This window comes from Pseudorca crassidens, chromosome 2 (genome assembly GCF_039906515.1).
Source record: "Pseudorca crassidens isolate mPseCra1 chromosome 2, mPseCra1.hap1, whole genome shotgun sequence".
Taxonomy (NCBI): domain Eukaryota; kingdom Metazoa; phylum Chordata; class Mammalia; order Artiodactyla; family Delphinidae; genus Pseudorca; species Pseudorca crassidens.
The window spans coordinates 164,642,932-164,659,672 of record NC_090297.1 but is presented as its reverse complement, the minus strand read 5'-3'; positions in this window follow the sequence as shown (position 1 = coordinate 164,659,672).

Here is a 16,741-nt window from a genome sequence, read left to right as displayed (position 1 = left end):
TGCTTTCACCGTCCTCTGATCCCCACAAGTCTCCCATTTGAATTGGAACTATCTCCTTCAGAGGAAACTTCCAGCACAAACAGAGATACCCAGAGCCCCCGGGCAACCCTGGGGTGGCAGCCAGGGTCCCTGCTTGTGACTTCTTATAGGACTCAAGCAAGAAGCATTAAGCCTCCGGATCCTCTGAAGCTTGATGTGTAGACATGATCTCCATCACAAGGGAGTTGTAAGGAATAACTGAACAGCAGTTGTATTCTTAAAGCCCTTTGCAAGGTGTCACGTAAATAACTCGCCCTGTAAGTGACTGTCATATATATAAAATGCTAGAGACGGTGGGGAAAAGATTATCACCAGAGGCAGAGACACACACATTCGTGTCAGGAAAGCAGGTCTCTGGGAGTAAGGCACCTGCAGTGCCCTGAGAATTAAATGTCAGCAGGGACCCTGTCCCTCGTCTTCATTTCCCGGTTGCCACAGCAGTCAGCAGGAGACGCGTGTATGTGTTTTAAAAATCACCAGCAGTAAAATCCACTTAAAATATTAAACCAGCCCTGATCTGGGAAACTTAGAGTGGCATTGATTCTACCTATGATTGCTTTTAATTCTCTGCAAAGAGCGAGATGATCAAACATAACCATTATTTGGACATCCTATCTGTGGTCGCTAATTCTTTATTCTCTGAGCGCCATGGAGCCTGTGAAGGGGAGTTTTCTTTCCCCCAGTAGCATGGTGTTTAGCATTAGTCAGATGTCACGTACAAGTACAGCTCAAGGCCAAACTTCCCCAGCCCCACATATTCCCTCCATGGTTAATTGGACAGTGTTGAGTCAGCTTCATTCTCAGTGTGAAAATATTCTCAGAAATAGAACACAATTGCGTAAAAGTCAGCACACAATCCTTTAGTGGGACAACTTTGGTGTCCTAGCTCTGAGCTTGAAACAAAAAGAGTCCCATCCTGGGGCTTCCCTGGTGGCGCAGTGGTTGAGAGTCCGCCTGCCGCTGCAGGGGACATGGGTTTGTGCCCCGGTCCGGGAAGATCCCACATGCCGCGGAGTGGCTGGGCCCGTGAGCCATGGCCGCTGAGCCTGCGCGTCCGGAGCCTGCGCGTCCAGAGCCTGTGCTCCGCAACGGGAGAGGCCACAACAGTGAGAGGCCCGTGTACCGCAAAATAAATAAATAAATAAATGTATTTTTAAAGGATAAAAACATTTCCAAATTTTCTTAATGGGATTTTTGCTTTTAATAATGAGAAGTGGTAACATTGATGGAGTGTCTGATCGGGGCCCACTCCTGAACCCAGAGCTGAACATACATTAACCCGTCTAACCCTAAGAGCAACCCAGGCCAGTCGGAGCCACTATGGCCCCATTTTACAGATGAAGAAACTGAGGCTTGGTGAGGTTAAGTAGTGAGGACTAAAATACTGCCTGCCATATCAAGTAAACAAAGGATGTTGCAGCCATCAAGCCATCACATTACAGTTGCCCAGACGGTGAGCCCTGAGGGAACTCAGGATGAGAAAACACAGGATCCTGGCCGCAGAGAGCTGAGGTGCATATCAAAGGAATGAATTCAGTGAGCCCAGACTGTTGCATCTTCCCATACATAGAAAAGCACTAAACTCCTTAACTTGTGATATCTGGTTTTCTTTAATTAACAATAATCTTTTCACATTCCGACTACCTGCCCTTTGTTGCAAAAACTCCTATATACCCCGGCTCCCCACCTCATCTCCTCACAGCAGTCTCTCAGAGTTATCTGAGATGCTGGCTCCTGGGCTTAAGTCCTAAAAATGTCCATCGAATAAAACATACTCTCAACTTCTAGGTTACACATTTTTTTTTTTTTCAGACGACAGTAACTCATCCAGGGTCACACGGCTGGGAAATGGGGATTCCGAGTTAATCTGACTCAGAGCCTGAGTTTTGAGTCAAACATATCCTGACTTTTTTCTGCAATCTTGTCTAAACCTTCTCTATTTCTACTGCTTCTAATACTTCATTTTTGTCAGGCTTTAAGAAAACTAAACTTCTGCCCAGAGAAAGAATGTCCTATCCATTTAGATGCTCACTTATTTCTTGGTGCAGAGGGCAAATTCCAGAAGACAGTTTCTCTACCAAGGTGAGTTAGAGCCCGGCGTGCTGATGCTGCTGGACCGTTTGAGATTGAAGGCCTGGTGGCACCCAGTCCTCCAGGTATGCTCCCCTGAGATGCCTACTCCAACAGTTTTGTTTGGCCATTGGGGCTGTTGAGAAGAGCTCACTGCACCTCGATTAGGCTGGTCCCCTAGACTTTGCCCACTGGCCTACAGCACTTGCACTGTCCCTCCGGGGTCAATCAGTCCCCCCTCCCCCGCCCCCAGAATACCCCTCTCTCATCCCTCCTGGACACACAGAACCCTCCCAGATTATCTGTGCCCCATAGTTACCAAATGGGCTCCCAACTGGCTCCCCTATTCTGACTCCTTGAAAGTACCCTACCCACCCCATAAACACCTGCCGCCATTGTAACTACCTCAGCTCAAGAACCCACACCACCCACCTGGACCCTCCTCATCAGCAGCAACCCCTAAACTCACTGGCACCTCACTTCATTCCCTGGCTCGGCCTTTTGTATCTGACTCTGTGGTGACCTAGTTCTGGACCATCCATTCAGCTCAGACCTCGGCCCCCTGAGACTCTGCTTCCAGTGTTGGCTCCTTGCCTCTCCCTGCCCACACCCCACCCCCCGCTCAGGGTCCATGTCCCCCCACCCCTACCCTGCCCCAGTGAGAAGCAGACGACAGAATCCCATTAGGGGGAGAGGGAGGGAAAGACGTAAAGTGCTAGACACTTTGTAATGGTCACTTAATGCTCATGCTTTTGCCCGCTACTTGTAATTTATCCTCCACTTTGCTCCAGAAATGGGGTAAGAAGCCTTATGAGACTACATAAAAGGCCAACTAGCATGGATTAACAGCAGACGCAAAAGAAGAAAGAGTAGTAACAGGGCACATAAACCAAGATTAAAGAGCCAAGTGTGTCCATAAAGTCTGCGCTCGGCGTGGGTCATAGCTTCGCCTCCAATATCCCCTGCAGCCAATAAGAGGACATGAGCAGTAGCTGAGGCAGGTATTGCCGTTTCCCATTGACAGGTGAGGAAACTGACCAACAGGTTAAGTGACTCGGTCACATGGCCGGCTGGTCGAAAGGTGGCGATGAGATTTAAATCCAGGCCTGCCCGAACAGAAGACGCTTCCTGAGTCTATAAGACCCCCGGACTTCCTCCTGAACAAGAAGCATCCACCAGCCTCTCTCAGCCACAGTGGTATCACCTGGATGATTAGAGAAAAGGCCACCTGGCTGCAGTGGGCTTGTCCCCAGGGGCCACGGCACTGAGGGAAGTGGCCTCCTACCACTGCTCTGTAGGAGAAGCAGAAGCAATCAAGCTGCAGTCCTGACGGACGGCCTCCACTTCTGGGTGACAGTCCTGCTTCCCTGCTTCCCCCCCAAGCAGCATACAACTAATAGGCTCGTCATCTGGGCAGATAACATTAGCCTCGTCATTACCATTTCACTAAATAAGTCATTTTAAAGTAATTACATTGAACCCTAGAAAGAATTAGCTCTAGGGCTTCCCTGGTGGCTCAGTGGTTGACAGCCCGCCTGCCGATGCAGGGGACACGGGTTCGTGCCCCGCTCCGGGAAGATCCCACATGCCGCGGAGCGGCTGGGCCTGTGAGCCATGGCCGCTGAGCCTGCGCGTTCGGAGCCTGTGCTCCGCAACGGGAGAGGCCACAACAGTGAGAGGCCCACACACCGCAAAAAAAAAAAAAGAATTAGCTCTAGTTGACTCTTCCATTCCTGCTGATTATGGCATTGGCAGAATTCATTAGTCCTGTAGATAAACCAGAGTGTTTGTGGGTGCACTGGGTAGAGACAAGCTCACGTGGGCTGGTGCCAGGAGCCTGGGTGCATTAGGAAAGCTCAAGTCTGTGGCTGGCAACATGGCTTTGGGTCTGCCTGTGACCGCTCCGGGGCCGCAGCCATTAGCCCTGAGAGTTGCATCAGGCTGGGAAACGCCTCCTCACTGGTTGCTTTGCCCTTTGCCTCTCCTTTTGGTTCCAGGAGAAAATCTGTGAATTGACTTAACCACTTTCCTCTCAATTTGAGAGTCTCAAAGAGCAGCTGGAGACAGTGCCCTGAGGGAAGGGGAGCCTGGACCCTGTGCTGAGGAGCAAGCTAGGGAGGACCAGTCCAGGAGCACCGGGTGCTGTGCAGTGGATGCATGTGGACAGTCACGGGCTGGAGTTCCTCCTTGGCCACTGCAATGGATGGATGTTCATGTCCCCCCAACATTTATGTGAAACCTCATCCTCAATGTGATGGTGTTCAGAGGTGGGGCCTCTGGAGATAATTAGGTCATGAGGGTGCAGCCCTCATGAATGGGATTAGTGCCCTTATAGAAGGGACCCCCCAGAGAGCTCCCTCACCCTCTTTCCATCACGTGAAGACACAACAAGAAGATGGCAGTCTGCAATCTGGAAGAGGGACCTCCCCAGCACCACCCACGCTGACACTCTGGTCTCAGACTCCCAGCCTCCAAAACTGTAAGATGTAAATGTTTGTTGTTTCACCCAGTCTATGGTACTTTGTTACAGCAGCTCAAATGGACCAAGGCTGCCACCTACCCTTAGCCTCTCTAAGCCTCAATTTCCTCAGCAGTCAGTGGGAATAACAGTACCCTCTGGTAGGAGTGTTGGGAAGGCTGTCATTTGTAGTGTTAATAGCTAGATTTTAATGCAGTATTTACCACATGCTGGATACTGTTCTGAACACATAGACAAATTCATTTAACCATGATCACAACCTTATGAGGTAGGTACCATAATTATTCCCACTGTTAGATGAGAAAATTAGGATCAGAAAGGTAAATAATAACCAGGTGGCCCAAGGCCACACAGCCAGCGAGTGGCAGAGCTGGGCTCTGGAGCTAGATGGTCACCTCCACGCCCCTTGCTCTTAGCCACTATGCCTCGTCAATTAAATGAGATAAAGCATAAAACATTTCATAGAAATTCTGGCATACAGAAAAACTCAACTACTGTTAGCTGTTATTGCTGTTAATTTTGCACATTTAGTGGGATGGAGAGGAAAGGCCAAACGGGAAATTCCACTGGAAGGGACCATATGACCCTGGGTTCCTAGCTTGCCACTGTAGCCCACCTCCCAGCAGACAGGAGCCCATTTCAGAAGCTGTTCCCTCCGTAGACACTGTAGTAATTTTTCCGAACACAGAATGTTGGGTTTGGGGAGCTGGGAAGGAACTGAGTGACCCTCCAGCCCAGCTCCCCCACATTACAGATGAGGAAACTGAGGCCTGGAAAAGTCACAGAGTGGAGGCGGCAGGGGCCTGGCTCCCCTGACAGTTCCTCTACCGGCAGACTCGATGTCCTATGCTCTTATTTGCATGTTTTTTCCATAAATTTGCATATTGGGCTCCAGAGATTCAGCATGTGAAACAAAATAAAAGAATTTATGGATACTGAATTCAAACGTAATAATCAACTCAACATACTTGAAATGCAGAACAGAGAGCGTCACCTAGTGCCCAGGACAGCCCAGGAGCTGCTCCAAGGAGCCATGAGACATCTCCACGACAGCCCACCACAACCGGGACACAGATTCAGGACACGAGTCTCTCCATACAGCCTTCATGAGGCCCCAAGAGGCGAAGCAACTTCCCTAAGATCAATGGACAGCTTATGACAGAGCTAAGACAAGGACTCCAAGCCCCATAATGACGGCCACCTTCCGGGTGAAGCTGCCAGGAGGCCTTTCTGAAGTGCAGTCTCTTCCTTCTCTGGCTGATGGCGGGGAGCCTCTAATCCCCTGTTGGCTCAGAGCTGTCCCCCTAAGGAACTGTCCCCTTGGAAAAATCCAGAGGCCACGAGCAGATGAGCCCAAGGACAAGTAAGTGCTGGGCTGTAATGGACACACCCTGGGTCGTCCCCGGGGGCACATCCCTGGAGCAGGAGGGCCCCAATGCTGGTCTGCTTGGCCTGAGGGAGTGGTCGGGAGGTAGGCCAAGGGAGGGAGAGAAATAAAAGCACCCACCGGAGCCCACGTGGGAAAAAAGAGAAGCCAAGGAAGCAGTCACCACCCTGCTGGAAAAGAACAAGCAGGACTGACCCAGGAATGCCCAGCTCTCTCCTCTAGAGCCCAGGGGTGAGAGATTAGCATGAGGCTGGGTGGAGGACAGCTCCAGATGCTGGGCGGGTCTCAGGAAGGGGGTCCTGAGAGATCCAGTTAAAGAGAGACTCGTCTGAGGACCCTGGGGCGCCAGGAACTCAGCGAGAGTAAAAGGCCAGAGACAGCCGGGAAGACACCCCTTCAGTCTGCAGTGGTTTTCCTTGCAGACACTTGGCTAAATACAGGGAATTTGCTGATTAATTCATGCAAGGCCCTGCCCATCACAGACTGCAGGGAAGCACCTTCTTCTCCAGAGACGGTGAGAGACATCGTGGAAAACCATCTTCTGGACTGAACTGAAATTGTGCCTGCGGTGGGCAGATGGGCCTTCAGGGGCTCAAGTTCAGGTTTCTGCAGACCCTTCCTCTCTGGTCCATGGCTCTGGACTTCTCTCTCTGCCTGGCTGGGAGGCTAGAACTGAATGGGCTCTAATTTGAGTTTGGGCATGTTGGAAAAAAGTAAAGAAACTGTCCTCTTCTTCACCTTCATGCGGGGTGGAAGGAAGTGGGCAGGGTGGGTGGGGCATTTGTAGGCTGGGGAGAGACAAAAGGAAAGCACAGGTGGAAGGAAGAGCCCCAGCAAAGGTAGCATGCTTGGTGACTGTAGTTAATATCAAGCCATCCTGCATGATTAAAACACAGCGATGGGGCTTCCCTGGTGGCGCAGTGGTTGAGAATCTGCCTGCTGGTGCAGGGGACACGGGTTCGAGCCCTGGTCTGGGAAGATCCCACATGCCACGGAGCAACTAGGCCCATGAGCCACAACTGCTGAGCCTGCGTGTCTGGAGCCTGTGCTCCGCAACAAGAGAGGCCGCGACGGTGAGAGGCCCGCACACCGCGATGCAGAGTGGCCCCTGCTTGCCACAACTAGAGAAAGCCCTTGCATAGAAACGAAGACCCAACACAGCCAAAAATAAAAATAAATTAAAAGAAGGCTCAACATTTAAAAAAAAAAAAAGAGTGATGAAACTGGGGTGAAGTCTGGCTGGCAACAGGACACCACTGAGAGCTTTGAGAAGGAGACAGAGTGGTCCACTGATGCTTTAGGAAGCAATTCCCGATGCAGGGGACAGAGAGGTAAGAGTTTGCAAGGAGAAGAATTAATTAGGAGGCCTCTGCACCGGGACAGGCCCGGCGAGACAAGGGAACAGGCTGAATTCAGGCAGTGGGAAGGAAAGGGGGAAACAAGGAGGGAGTGAAAAGAGAACTGACAGGAATCAGTGACGGATCAGCTATGAGGATGAGTGAGAGGAAGGCGTCAGAGATGACTGGGCTTGGAGCCAGAATGGCGAGGCAATGACATTAGGTGACATCAAGGATTTGGGAGGAGCGGGTGCGAATTAGGTATAAAGGGAGAAGAATGAGTTCATTTGGCAACGTGGAGAACCTCAGGTGTCTTCAGGAAAACCTTGTGGAGATCCCCAGAAGGCAGTTGGAAACTCAAGACCAAATCAGAGGTAGTTGGGCTGGAGAAAGGATGGAGATCTGGAGGTTGACCTCATTAAAGGAGCCAGAGAAGGAGACTGAGAAGGAAAACAGGAGAAATTGAGAAGGAAACCCTGAAGAATTCTGAGCAGGTAAAGGTGAGGACAGACACATCCTCAGTAGCTAGCAATGGGGAGGAGTGGGGGGGACCTATGGGTAGGTAGCAGGAGTCAAAAAGGCAAAAACAAAAGAACTCTAGAAGATTTTTTGTGAGAACGTAAAGCCCCAGAGTGTATAAGGCCACTTCCACTCCCAGGGCCTGTCTGGGAAAATAATAATTTCATAAAGAGTAGTGAACAGGAAACACGCAAATACCCTGGATTATTCAAAATGGTTTACACGTCTCAGATTAAGACTGCATTCTTCAGATTAATTCACTCAGTGAATTCAAATGCAATCTTTTCATAACTTTATAATCATCGACGGCGTAAATATTTTTTAAAACCCGCAGTTACCGTCAGCTCCATCCTTCAGAGGCTCCAGCCAAAAATATTGTAATCATTCTCGACTCTTCCCTCCCAGTCATACCCCATACCTAACCCGACAGCAGATCCTATAAGCTCTCCTCACCACCTCCACGGCTGCAAGGCTGGTCCAAGCCACAAAATGCCTGGTATTTTGCAGGTACTCAAAAGTCTAGGCGGAATGAATGAATCTCCAGCTTACGGGGCCACCCACCCCACCTTCTGAATCTCTGTCCACTGGCTCTATATTCAGCTCTGCCAACAGGGGCGCCCCCAGCAGGTGAACCCGCTCCGCAATCACTCCTACAATCGTAAAACCTGCCCCCTTGTGGTACAGCCTCCCCTTCCAGAGACACCAGCTTCTCAGAGGTCTGAGTTTCAGCTTGATGGGGTCTCTCTAAACTTCTGTGTTTTAATAATTCCAACCTCTTCCCTTGGTTCACTCAGCCCCACGCAGTTGCTTCCCACAGCTGCTACCTCCACGGTACCTTCAAGTACTCTTTTTATCCATTCAATTACTAGTTATAACTTTTTACCTAGATAACAATTTGCTGCGTTTCATTCTTTCTGTTCAAATAACTGTTATAGTTTCTGTCCCCCGGGGGACTGTGGCAGATACAACTCACTCCTCAGGAGAACCACCCGTAGCCTACAGCCTTCATACCTGGCCTTCGACCTGTAAATCAGGTGCTGAGAGTTGGGAAGGGCTCCAGCCCTCATGATCTAGGTAAGAGCGGAGGAAAGTCCTTGTTCACACTCTCTTCTGTTCCACAGATTTGCCTGAACTCCAAGATGCAGCTACTGCCCTCATGGCTCCCTGTGCCTGTCTCCACCACATGCTGAAGCCACTTGTTTCTACCCATGTCTCTCTCCTCAGACACACACCCACAGGAGGGATCCTACCTTATTCATGTAGCCCACTGGCCAGCATACCTCCCTGCACACAGTAGGAGCTCAATAAGTCTGATGAGCCTAATAAACATTTGATAATCCGATATTCCAACATGATGTGGAAGCCACTTACTTGTTTTCATGTGCTATCCAATCTACTATAAATACACACACACAAAAAAAATTCTATGTGGCAGTAAAAACAAAATAGAAAAGAGAGAAAGAAAAAAAATCAGTCTGCTTTAATCACCACAATGCAAAATGGGACTTACAGACAGGAAAACATGGCCAGTCTCCAGTGAGTCTCTCTCCTCATAATGTTCGGCTATAATTATGTTTGCATCATGTCTGCGTGTTATTATTTACATTTCCGTGTTGGCTGGTGTTTGTACAGTTGGCAGGGTTCCCGAGGAAGCTTTCCTTCTGAGGCCAGAGACGTCTGCATGTCTCCTGGAAGGGTTGCTGAGGTCCCCAAACATCTGAGCTCCTCCAGACAACACCAGCCTCTGAGACCAGGAGGACCTGCCATACAGGCTTATCTTCTGTCTCAATCGATCCAAAATCTCCCTCTCTCTCTCCCTCTCTCTCTCCTTCCTCCTCCCCCCGCCCCTCCGTCCCTCTCATTTCTGGGAGAGCAGCTATTAAATTCACTTGTGTGGGCTTCCCTGGTGGCGCAGTGGTAGAGAGTCTGCCTGCCGATGCAGGGGATGCGGGTTCGTGCCCCGGTCCGGGAGGATCCCACGTGCCGCGGAGCGGCTGGCCCGTGAGCCATGGCCGCTGAGCCTGCGCGTCTGGAGCCTGTGCTCCGCAACGGGAGAGGCCCGCGTACCGCAAAAAAAAAAAAAAAAAAAAAAAAAGAATCACTTGTGAAATACGTAAGGCCCCCTTTATAGCTGCTAGTGTTTCACCTGTGTAACTAGGAAGTGCATTGTTGTGTAATTCAGAAATTAATTAGTAGTAAAGGTTTCAAGAATGCAGGGGGAAGGGCGAGGCCAGCTGCACTTCCTCCGCCAATCATCTGGATTGCTTTCAGCTCCACGGGAATGTTGCTGGCCTCTCCCAGGGGCTTTCTGAGAGTTGGCCTTTTCTTCTTCACCCTGGGTGGTGAGGACACAGCTGCAGAAGCTACAGCTGGCTGCACATCAAGGTGCTTTGACCCAGTGCTGGGCAACAGCCCCAGAAGGTGGCTCTCAGCTGCCCAAAGGGCTCTGGGGGTGCTTCCAGCCCAGGGAGTGGAGGAAGCGGACGTTACCCAGCAACCTGAACCTCAGGAGGCCAAGGATACTGCCCTCTCTGGGGAATAGCCTGAAATTCTTTCCCTCTGATATAGAAAGGCAAAGCACCCCAGGCAGGATCATGGCACCGCAGACAGGAAGAAGCAAGGAAGGAAGGTGGCTGCTTCCTGGTCCAGCAGGTCCTGGGGGGATGCAGCACGGCCTCAAAGTCACAGCCCAGGCTTTTCCAAACAGGCTCTGTCTTTTCCTATGCTCTTCCCTCCTCTCATGCTGTTCCCTCCATCTGGAACACCTTTCCCTCTCATTTACTGGTGCCCGCACAATACCTAGAATATAGCTGATGCATAATTAATATTTACCAAATGACTGAAGTCCCAGCTGCCCAATTCCTACCCATCTTGCAGGAAACCTGCTCCCTTTCCTGAGACAGCATTAACCTCTCTCTCTTCTCGTGGCCTGTCTTTTCTGTACCTCACTTCCAGCACTGATGTTACACTGTTTCAAATCGTGTTACTTGTGTAGAAGTCTGTCTCCCCCATTCGCCTGGAAGGTTCTGGGAGGCAGAGACCCCAGTTATTCATCCTTGCGCCACCCACCATCCCACCATCCCACCTCACCCCCCCTACAGCTCCCAGGGTGAGCACTGAGCCTGGCTTGTAGTTGGTGCTTAAGACGTTTACTGATCAAATTACTGAGTAGAATTGAAGAGCGTGGCTCCACGCCCTGAGAACCCACCCCACTGCCGTCAGGAGGCTCAGGGGATTCCACTCCAGGTCTCCAGGAGTAGCCTAGGGGCCAGACAGAAGCCCCTCATGCCCACTGGGTAAGCCCAGTGTGCAAATCCACACATGAGTGTCTGTGAGGTTCTGGAACGGGCTCCCTGCCAATCCCTCCCAGAGCATAAGTAGAATAACTGTGACTACAGGAACATTTGGGCTTGAATTTCATCACCAGATAATGTCTCTCATCTCCTAATCTTCTCTTCCTTGCTGAATTCAATCCAATGCAACAAGCCGAAATTGAAGGCTTACACTATGCACAGAACCACAATACCTTCTAAATCCCAGAGAATTCCCATGTGCTTTCCTCTGTTTTTACTAACTGAGCCGTTCCCCTCAGTGAATACTCAGAGGCAGATCGCTGGTCTGCAGGCCTCCCCGGGGGCCTGGCGTCCTCAGGGTTAGGATGAGTACTGCCCCGCCCCACTGGCTGAAAGGAGCCATGAACCTCAGGGTCAGAGAACAAGGTGACCTGAACAAAAACCAGGTGTGGCCCAGAAGGGGAGGCTCCAGCTCAGATGGTTCTGGAGCCAACAGGCCACCAGCAGGAGATGCCACCGGCAAGGACAGGCGGGCTTGGATGGAAACCACAGTGGAGGGAAAACTAGATGCCCTTTTCCCAGATTCCAGTCCCTACAGACCATCCTGCCTGGTCGTGGTGAGAAGGAGGAAGCCGGAGGGGACGGGCGCTCTGCGTGAGATTTAATTAGACTGACAAGCAGATAGAGCAGATTCATATCACCAATATTCTTTCTTAAAGCCGCAATTATGCATCAATCATTCAATACCCCCCAAAAATGGAAGATTGCTGTAGATTAAAACCAGAAAAATGAGGACCCTGGTTGAATCCTCAGTCAAATAAACCAACTGTAAAAGTATATTTTTAAGTCCATCAAGGAGATTTGAATATAGACTGGTTATTAGATGTGAGTAAAGAATTATTGCTAATTTTGTTAAGTTGGATAATAGTTTTGTGGCTGTGTAATAAAATGCCCTTTGCTGGAGATGCACAATATAGGGTAAAATGTCATGATATCTGCAATTTACTTTCACAAAAACTTCTTCAGTAAAATTCATCAGCAAAAATGATAAAACAGATACAGTAAAATATTTAAAATCATTCACTGTAATGGATAATACATGGGACTTCAGTATACAGTCCTTTTATTTATATGTTGTTGATATTTATTGATATATATACTGATTTTATATACTATTATTATATACCTTGATATTTATATATCGATTATGTATAAATATGTAAATATGTACATGAACATATAAATTTATAACAATACATACAATCATTTTAACAGAAATAAATTTATAAAGTATAAGAATGTAAATATAGCAAATATTACAAAAGAAAAAGCAAGTTTCAGCAGATGGCAGTAGATTGCTGGGTCTCCACACGCCTGCACTCCTGGCTCTGCTCCACAGCAGGGAGCTGGGAGAGGCACCATCAGCCTTCACAAGACCTTCATAACTCAGTGGCTGGGACCATATCCCCTGCCTCATCTCCATCCCCCATAAAGCCCTATGTTAATCAACGGGTGAAGCAAACACAGGCCTCCCAAAACTGTAAGGAGTCAACGTGTGTATTTACAGCTTGCAAACTCCAAATCGTCACCCTTTCCCCCACGAGCTGCCACTAGTAAGTGACCACTGCTATCCTTCCCAAAGACTGCAGCTCAGGTATGACAGGTACGCATCAGATAGGATTGAAGGCAGATGGGATTCAGGGTGCTTCTCTCTATCCTTGTCTGTACCACACAGATGGGCTCCACAGTCACCCTATCTATAACATGGAGACGCGGAGCAGAGCAAAGGTGGCAGGTAGGTGTCCCCGCACTAGGTCCTTCCTGACACCGTTCTGAAGTGCAGAGAGAGGTTGGGGGTGGGGGGGGTGTCTTGGTTGTCCACTGTCCAATTACGTGAACTCTCGAGGTCAACCCAGCCCATCAATCAAAGGGAAGGGTTCAAAAAAAAAAAGGAAGGGTTCATGTATGAAGGGAGATGTCGACCGGGGGGATGGGATCCCCCATAGAAGGAGAGCACAGAAGCGTGGGCTGGGGAGATGGGGTTTGGCCGTGTCCTGGAGCCACGGCGGAAGCAATGACAGGATCAGGGCTTGTGGGAAACTGGAACATCTAAAGGTGAAAAGATGCTGGGCATCTGGGGCTTCCCTGGTGGCGCAGTGGTTGAGAGTCCGCCTGCCGATGCAGGGGACACGGGTTCGTGCCCCGGTTCGGGAAGATCCCGCGGAGCGGCTGGGCCCGTGAGCCATGGCCGCTGAGCCTGCGTGTCCGGAGCCTGTGCTCTGCAACGGGAGAGGCCACAGCAGTGAGAGGCCTGCGTACCGCAAAAAAAAAAAAAGATGCTGGGCATCTGAGAGGCTGCGCAGCGTGAGGCTTGGAGTGAGAGGCAAGAAGTCAGCCTAGGTGGCAGAGCGAGAACAGCTGATGCAGGAATTTGCTGTGTGCCCCGCTGCCCCAGCCCGGAGGAGCAGCTGGCTTTAGGGAGGCGGTGAGGAACGGAGGGGAGCCCCGAGCAGGGCGGGGGCCTCCACCAGCTGCGCCCCGGGCAGGACGCACAGGATGCCGTCGGGACCTTGGCGGGAAGAGCCCCCTGCTGCGTGTGGCAGGGCCACCGGCTTCTCCCAGCCCTGATCAACGAGGCTTCTGCGACTGTGCATAATTACCGAAAGCCCTGCTCGGGCCGGCGACGTGAGCAGAAAGCTAATACTGCGTGACTCGAAGCTCTCACGGGAAAGGGGACTGGCTAGAGGTGGCCTTGCTGGTGTGCAATTACCCGGCATAGTCCATACACCCTGACCGCCTCCCGCCAGTGTCAGGTTCCATGCCCCCGGAGGCCTCAGTTGCGTCTGGGGGTGGCATGGTAGCATGTGTGTCCTCACGTTTACTAATGAGGAAACAAGCTCGGCCTTTAAGAGAAGTGACGGGGCTCTGCAGGCGAGGGAGGATGGAGAGGAAGAGAAGGAGGCTCACCCTGACCCCCATAGCTGCCTCAAGCCTCCTGCCGAGCTGCTTCCCTCTCCTTCCAGAAAGCGGGGAAGCCGAGAGCCTCCAAGGGTTCTCTGCACAAATCAAAGACCCGCCGACGTGGGAGGCAATGGCTGCCTCGGCTCCTGGCATGGGGTGGGAAGGAGCCTGGGGACCCTGCAGGGGACACATCTTCTTCTTCTCGCCATCCCCCCCTCCAGCCCTTCACCCGCCCACGGAGGCTGGCTGTAACGCATCCAAACATCAGCAGTTCCCCTCTGGGGCTGCAGGAAATTGCTGTGAGGGACCAGTGCAAACCCATCCTCTCTACTGGGAAAACAAAGTGGGGCCCAAGTGCTGCAGAACTTCCTCATGTGCAAAGGAAAGGACACGGGTTTCATTCACCGAGCGCCTACTCTGTGCCAGGCACTGTTCTAGGCTCTGGAGGAATTAGGAACACTCTGCATTCACAGACTGTCCACAGGAACAGAGAAGACGTGAAACACGTGAACGCAATAACGTGGGGGAGGCCTCGGCCGGGGAAGCACAGGAGCCTCCCTGGGGAATCCACGCTGAGGAGCCACCATCCAGCAGGGGCTGATCTTTCCCGAGATGCAGCCACACAGAGGGGCGACGAAGAGGCCACACCAAAAAGCAGCACCTCTGCTGCCTTAATTCAGGGGGCAGAGAGGAGCAGACAGCAAACTCTCGGGTGTTTAAGAGGAAAGCTATGCAGTGTGAAGATCCTTAGCTGGCCTCACAGGCTGTACTGGTAAGAAGTCCCCAGCACAACACTTCCCTGGGACTGGGACCCCCAAAGCAAATCTATTTTGTAACTAAACTGTTTTTTGGGTTTTTCTGTTTGGTTTGGGTTTTTTGCTTACCAGACTATTCCCTGAAGTAGCTTGTAGGCCTGAAAAATAAACCTACCTGCTGCCCGCCAATTATAACACAGTCCTTTCAACTTAGGCAGCCATGCTATATTCGAAACGTAAAGGAGAACTGCTTTGTAGTACTTTATTTTTAAACAACGGGGTGGGTCAGGGACTTGTAGCTAACACCACCTGGGCCGACAGGGGCAGGCTGGGTGGTATCCCCAGGCAGCCTGAGGGCAGCTGGACATACACCTGCTGGGTCCTGCAGATGACCCAGGTGATGAATGCTCCCTCATACTTCTGACTACACGTGGAAGGACCTCTTTTCTTCTGGGACCCACAGACTGCCAAACAAATACAGCTCCTTCTCCACCCTCCAGTGAGTGAGCTTTCCCTGCAGGGGCGCCGTCCCAGAGCCTCTCCCTGAGGGGTGGGATCCCAGAGCTCCCACAGCCCCCTTCAGTTAAGGGCCTACCCCTTCTCCCCGCTGGGCCTTGGGAGAGTTGAAGACAGCATTAAAGTGGACTGGTGTTCACTCAGAATGGTCATCAACAAAAAGTCTACAAATAATAAATGCTAGAGAGGGTGTGGAGAAAAGGGAATCTTCTTACACTGGGAATGTAAATTGGTGCAGCCACTATGGAAAGAGCCTTTAAAAACTAAAAACAGAGCTACCATATGATCCAGCAACCCCACTCCTGGATATATATCCAGGAAAAAAAAGAAAACCCTAATTCAAAAAGATACATGCACCCCAATGTTCATAGCAGCACTATTTACAATAGCCAAGACATGGAAACAAACTAAGTGTCCATCAACAGATGAATGGATAAAGAAGATGTGGTTTATATGTATATATACACACACACACACACACACACACACACAATGGAATACTACTCAGCCATAAAAAGAACGAAATAATGCCATTTGTAGCCACATGGATGCAATCAGAGATTATCATACTGAGTGAAGTAAGTCAGAAAGAGAAAGACAAATACCATATGGTATCACTTACATTTGGAATCTAAAATATGACCCAAATGAACCTATTTACAAAACAGATACAGACTCCCAGACATAGAGAACAGACTTGAGGTTGCCAAGGGGAGGAGGGGGAGGGATGGATTGGGAGATTGAAGTTAGCAGATGCAAACTATTATATATAGAATGGATAAACAACAAGGTCCTACTGTTTAGCACAGGGAACTATATTCAATATCTTGTAATAACCTATAATGGAAAATAATCTGAAAAAAAAAATATATATATATATACCTAAATCACTTTGCTCTACACATGAAACTAACACAATATTGTAAATCAACTATACTTCAAAAAAACAAAAAAACAAGCTGACGGGTGTTATACCATACTTATAAATCATGTTCTTATAAGGAACGTTCATCCAGCTCTACTTCTGGAGGTCAAAAGTTAATCTTTAATCAGACTAATGCAGAGGCCAAGGCATAAATGTGTGTTTTCTCTCCAGTAGGTCACAGCTATGGGCTGAATGGCTGTATCCCCTTCGAATTCATACGTTGAAACCACACCCCCCAATGTGGTGGTATCAGGAGGTGGGACCTGGAGGGCTAATTAGGGTTGGATAAGGTCATGAGGGTGGGGCCCTCATGAATGGGATTAGTGTTCTTCCAAGAATCATGAGAGATCTTACTTCCCCTCTGCTCTCCACCCTGTGAGGACACAATGAGAAGTCTATAGTCTGAGAGAGATCTCCAGAACCCAACTATGCTGCTCCTATCTCGGACTTCTAGCCTCCA